Source organism: Rhea americana, unplaced genomic scaffold (assembly GCF_003343005.1).
Source record: "Rhea americana isolate MKP2758 unplaced genomic scaffold, rheAme1 scaffold_174, whole genome shotgun sequence".
NCBI lineage: Eukaryota > Metazoa > Chordata > Aves > Rheiformes > Rheidae > Rhea > Rhea americana.
The window spans coordinates 752,135-758,974 of NW_028185861.1; positions in this window are offsets into that span (position 1 = coordinate 752,135).

The window sequence follows — 6,840 nt, forward strand, 5'->3', positions numbered from 1 at the left end:
AAAAAAAAAAAAAAAATCCAATTTTAGAATAAACCCTCTGATGTCTTCAGGGCCAGGGAACCTAGAGGAGGGAGTTTAAGGGTTTTTAAATATTTAGTTATGTAAAAAAATGGAAATGGACTGTGCTGGTTCCAGGTTTAGCCTGAGGGAATAAGGACTTACTCTTCCTAGGTGGGATTTCACGTGTCAGCCTGCTGCAGTTCAGCAGTCTCATTCCAGAAGAATAAAGCTGTATGTTTAATGGCTTATTTTAACTTCAGCCCTTCCTATTATCACATTGCATGCTGAAGTATAACATTTTTGTAGGTGTTTCCTTGTAGAAATGAGGGTCAGAGAACACTATTAAAAAGCCTYAAGTCTAAGAGTTAAGTTTACTTTAGATGATAGTGATGGATCACATTTTTCCTCACAAATCAGTGCGCAGCCATACTCTTCCCCTGTGTAATTTCTGACTTCAGGAGGCTTATGCAAGGACTGGTCACGACCCATAATTAGAGCTGGCCAGGGAACAACAGTTTTGTTTCATGGCAACTTCTGAGGTTTCAAAATCTGTTTATGTTCTACAGAGGAAATGAAATCAAGAACATTTCTAACGCGAAGTGGAATTGTGTCAGAATGTCCATTTTTCTGATCAGAAAGATCCTCATTTCCATGCGAGTCTTTCCCTCCCCTCTTCTCCAAGCAGCAGCCCAGCAGCCCCATACCTCGGGGTCAGCCGCGTGGAAGTGCTGGTGGTGGCACCAGCCTGGTGCTGCCAGGGGAGATGGGCCCGTGGCACGTGCACATAACCAGGAGCAATTACCAGAGGGGCATTTCAGGGTGCCAAATGCACCAGGTCTTCCGCCTAGCATAACCCATGGGTTTTAATAAAAATACATGRGGTCAAAAACATTGTGGCTACTCCTTCCCATAATAATTTGCTTGTTTAGGATCACATTGTGTGCAGTGATACTCACATCTGCTCAGTACGTCCTTCCAGCTAGACCTTGAACACTTTTTTTTTTTTTTGTAGGTCTACCAAAGACCTTAAAGATATTGCTCTGCGGGGATATTAAAGTCATGATGGCATATTTGGCAGGAGTGGGAGTCTGCCTTGGAATCCTTGGCATTTCCTCTCCAGGCCCACGTGTTTGCTGACTGTCTGTCTGCTGCTCTCCAGCCCAAAGTGGCACATTGCAGTTACATATATATAGTCTGTAGCTCATAAAACAGGAACACAGTTAATCAATTATAGYTGGATAGTTTAGTCCTCAGCTCATGGACATAATGTTGAAGAAATATTGAAGCAGTTTGAGAAATACCACCTTTCTATTGCTACAGATGCAGAGACACTACCCAAAAACCTATAGATTAAAGGACTGCTATTTTAGCGCCAGGGATCTACGCAGGTGGAACAACACACAAGGGAGAAAGGCAACCAAAATTTTTCTCCAGAGGTATAATATAGTTTTACAAATCTTGCATTATTCTGCAAGCTTGTATAAACTTTGGACAAATTTGTGAGCTTCCAGATCAACTAACACTTAAAAGGCTTTGAGATAGCCAGTTTGTTGATGTAAGAGGAGACCTTCTATGACAATTGCCAACCCGGCTCAGATGGATGTCAGCAATTCCCATCCCAGTCTCCTACATCCTAAGAAGCTTCTGCTCTGACCTGGGATAGCACAAAGCACTGCTTTCAGCAAATTACCAAAATGATTTCATATAGAGTTCCACTTTCAGCTACCAGTCCCTTGCTTGCGCAGATTACTGATGAAGACTCCTGGCATGAGGCTCTGATCCCCTGTATCTTGCTCACAACAAGCAAAATGCAGTGGGACGTACAGTAAGAGAAGGAACTTCCTGATTTTAGCATCTGAMGTTTGGGCTCCTAGATTACCACCAAGCCAGGAGCAGGGGAGCTGCTGTTTGGGAGTGAGATGCAGTACTTTGGAAATGTGCTACGTGCCCTGAAAGCTCAGCTTCTTTCCAAATAATGTAAACTTGCTGACCACAGGGTGGTGTAGCTAGGAGTCACATTAAAGAATAGAAACTGTTATTCTCTGCCAGATTCACCATGATCACATGCTTAACTCCTTTGGCATGCAAAGGAAACTCAGGGGCTGCCTTTCCCATGCGAGAAGACTTGTGTTCATTAATAGACTCCAAAGAGCACAGGAAACAGGGAAGTAGCAGTGCAATTAGGTTAAACTCCTGCTTCCAGATCTTCAGACGTCAACTGCTGCAACAGCAAAGGCTACAGCCTGTTTCAGAGCTCTGACCACAGCTTCCTTTTGAGCTGGGGTTAATTTCATTCTAGGAAAAGAAAAAATATCCAGCCAGTTAACTGACCCAGCAACAGCTTTGTCCGTTCAYGGCCCCAGTCTCTGGTCCTGCACACAGTCTGGCTGCCGCTGCAGGTGACRGCAGGGCCGTGAGCGCTGCAGGTGGCCCCAGGGTCTGGCTGAGCAGCACAGCTGCTAGGGCACGCTCTAGAGCCCTTGCAAACATGGTGCATCTTCCCCAGAAGGTTTCTCTCACGGCAAAGAAATAGCCAAAAGTGCGGATAGAAATGCTTCTTTCCARCTTTCACCCAGATGAAATCCTCACACCAGCCTCATCAAGCCAAGGAAGACCAGTGGCCCACTTCCACTGGCACCTCCACAAACAAAACTGCCGGCATTCAAAGTTGTCCAGGTTCCCTCTTAATCAGTGATAAAGGATCAGCCCTGCTAGTGGGTTGTTTCTCATCAGAAGGACGTGGGAGAAAGGCCCCCAAGTCAATAGAAAGTCTTGAACGAGGGGAGGGGTCTTGTGGGAGAAGTGTCACCCAGTCAAATAAGAAACAGATTGCTGGAGGACAGTCCTCTCCCTCCCACCCCAGCCAGCATCTATAAGGTAGAGCTTATACTGACCTTCAGTCTGCCTAAAATCTTTTTAATCAGAAATATAGACTTTTTGGAGAAACTATATCCTCAGACTCTTTAGGAAATAGTATGCACAGTACAGCRCTGATATGCAGTGTTCAATGAAAATAAATGAATACTGCTCTGAAAAAACACATACCATTGCAGTATGCAAATTAATGTCTCTTCAGAGAGCCAGGTATAATCATCATTGCCTGTTGGGGTGCTGCTATAAAATAAAATCTTTCCTTTCACATTTAAAAATAGCATAATCTTGATAAGGAAGGTAGGCAAACTTTGAAAAAGTCATTTGTCTTCTTATCATGCCAGTCATTTCTTTCCCCAGGGGTGTGCAAGAATTAATTTCCTTTACCGACAATTAGCAACTTTTATGACTAGATTTTTTTTTTTCTTTTTTAGATTTTTTGTGCAGGAAAAAAAGATGTTTAATTTTCACACAGCAGTGAGTCAAACACCAAAGCGTAGAAGTCAAGTGAGGAAGAAAGATGCAAAAACTTGATTAAACTGCTGGAAGAGCAACAGGTAGGATGGTACTTGGCGTATAGAGTACGGTCCAACCGGTCTCGTGGGCTGCTGCAGCCTGACTAGTGAGYGTGGGAAATACTTGGTCCACTTTCCCCTCTGTGTCCTCTCCGCTCAGAGGTTGATTATTTCCAGCTCCACCGCATCGCTAACAGGCACCGAGCAGTCCCGTTGCCATCAGTGGAACTTCTGCAGTAAAATGCATTTCAGCATCAAGGAGGGGCGCAGGACCCGGCCGAGGATGCGGCTCCCGAAGCGCATCCACGTTGGCCATTACCGCACTGTTAACGGCGGTGTTTTAGCTTATTAAGAGAAAGTAATGTAGCAACTTTAACGAGGGCACTAGCTTCCTAATAGCCTGAGTGCCTTCCTTAATACACATCAGACTTAAAAAGCCTTTCTTCGAATGGCTCTCTGCTCGTTATATCACAAACAGAAAATAGCTCCGAGGGAGGAAGATGGACTTCTGCATGCACGCACATGGGCGTACGTAGTGTCCTGAATTTGTCATGCCCTGACTTTTCCCTCAGCTGTCAGCCYGACCGGAGCGTTGCAAACAGCAGCTATTCCTGGGCACTTCCCCAGGCATTTGCCAAACCAAAGAGACGAGTCACAGCATCACGGGGCCACAGAACAAGCAGAAATATCCAAGTGACTTTGAGCCGCACAGAGTAGCTAAAGGAAAAATGAAAGGCTGAAAGTGGGAAAACCTCTTCCCCCATCTGCTACTGAAGTGTCTGAAATTTTCTCAGAATTCTTCACCTTTTCTCCCCTTCCCCAGGTAGGGTGTTTTTTATTACGTCTACTCTTTAAAGAAGTTACCTTAAATAAACCCAGACCTATAGTCTCATCTTGCCATAAGCAGCCCAGTCTCTTCAAATAGTTTGTTTATGAACAACAGTGTGTGGTCAACAAGCTCCTTCCAGAGACATGCTGAGAACAAGATCCAGTAAGTCCATGGAGAATACGCAAGTGCTTTATGAAACGAGGAAAAAATGTTTGTGTTATGAAAGGGGCCAGGAGGATGTGCAGTAACCCCCAGGCAGTGGGACCTGTTGGAACTACGGATAAGTCAACCAGAAATGTCATGTTCATTTCATCTGGTAGCATTTGGTCCATTTATTTTAATTGCAAATAAATGCAAAGCAGAACAAATGGGTTGCAGTTAGTGTTGGAGCTGGTAAAACATTTTATACGAAGAGGGGGTTGGTCTTAAACCATCTAAATAAAACCCAYTGCAGAAACAATAAAGCTTAGAGGATGAGCAAATTGCTGTTTATGGGTTATTCCAGTTCTACACCCCTCAGAACAAAGCTGGAACTGAATGCATGAACAAATTTGCTGCCTAACTTACTGGACAAGCCAGCCTCATGCAGGACTTGAGCCATTTTAAAATCATCTTCTCAAAGAGGAAAGCTCTGAACAGCAGCAGCTAGAGGAATTCTAGCAGAAGCATGCTGGTACAGATCCGCAAATGCTCGTGCAGGCAACACCCGTGCAAAGGACAGCATTAGTGCAACTGGCTCGTAGTAGACCAGAGGAATAACCCAGGTAGTGCTATTTGCCAGCCAGGCCACTTCAGGATGGGGAATGGGAATGTTTTCTCACGCACATTTTGATTCCTTGCCCAGCACGTTGGAAGGAGCTTGCTTGTCACCCTTCTGAGTGCTGAGCAGCTGGACCAGATTTTACAAACTCAAGCTGGTTTGGGGAATGCAATGCCTCGTTGGCATGCAGCTAGCCAAGCTGGTGCCTATTATGTTGTTCGTATTAAAACGCTATGAAAACAGGCATTGTGCACTGAGAGGCTGAGCAAACCTTGTTATACAGTAATTATGCAATCAGGATATAATCTAATTTTGGTGGCTGGGGTGTGGAAGGGAAGTTTGGATTTCTAGATGCTTGTAGGGGTCTTTACAATGAAATATGCATATGGACATATTTACAACCAGTGGCAATAAGAGTTTTGAGCAATGCTAACTATATTGAGCTTCTACTATGTTGAGAAGAACTTACAAAAGCAAGTGTCACACAGCTGGTTAGACTCAAAGATTCTTCTACTCAATAGGTAGACTTTCTGCAAATTAAATGCTGTACAATTAACAACCTCTTCTGGAATAGGGCAGGAAAGAGCTTTCAAAACTCATGAAGTTTTCTGCAAGATTTTGCAATCCTTCCCTTGGACTGAGGAGGAAGTTTTTCAAGGCTTTTATAAAACAAACAAGAAAGCTCAAAACCCCCTCAACCCTCCCAGAGAAACATTCAGGACTAGCAGATAGCCCTTTACTAAGATACTTCCCCAGTGGCAAAAGTCCTGCAGGCAGAAAACAAGATTTCTTGCCTCCCAGTTTAAACAGCAACAAAAAAACCACACACACACACACACACACACCCCCCTGGTGCTCAGCATGGCCTGATCTCTCAGCTATTTGCTACTGTGGGGTGCAAATTTTGCTGAGAAGCTGTATGGTTTGAGAAAGCTGAAAAATACTTTCCAAAGAAAGTTTTAAATCAAGATGGGTATATTTCTATGAAAAGTTTGACTTTCTGTGTATYGGACATTTTTACAAAAACGTTTTCATGAATAAACTCCTTTAGTATTCCTTTCTATGGAAACCCAGTAGCAGAAACTTAGAGTCAAAGAGAAGTGCAGGATTTGTCCYATCTTAAGGGTCAGATTCTTCACTGGTATAAATAGCCTGAACTCTGCATAGCAGGACTGTGGCCCTTCATGCTAATAGAGGATTTGGCCCACAGTCATATTCAGTTTCTTTTTTTAAAGCCACAGGAGAGTGGCTACAAAGCGTGAGGAGCCAGCTTCAGACTCCAGTAACAACTTCCTAGGCGCGCACAGCTGTTYTGGCTGGGAGATGGGTGGCCTTGCTAGCTGGGGGCTGCTCGGGAGGCACTGGGTGGGTGAACACAGAGCAGCCCCAAGTTTGGGGAGCCCACCGCACCCCTCTACGGGCACAGAGCAGCCCCTCACATGCTGGCTGCAGGAAGGTGACACGCGGACAGAGCCGCGTCCGGTGACGCGGTCCAGATCCGCCTGGATAAGTCTGAAGCGGATCACGAGCAGGATTAGACAGTCTGCACGCAGCACTGCGGTCGTGCCTCTAGGCTTGGCATTACGCATCTCAAGTTCACCGAAGCTCCCTAGAAGGTGGCTTCTCTGCCACACATTCCACTGCACCATCTGACCCAAACTGCTGYATTTTGCAGCTCTTCATCCTTTACTCTGCCGCTCCATAGCTATTCCCCTCTATTGGCAGTTGCAGAAACTGCCAGGACACCTCTCTAAACCCTTGGCAGAGGGTCCCTGGGGAAATCAGCAGCAGAAATAGGTCCCCTCACCCCTCTGAGGGCATGGTTTTCAGATACGGCTTGAACTGACCAGGAGCTCACTGCTGCC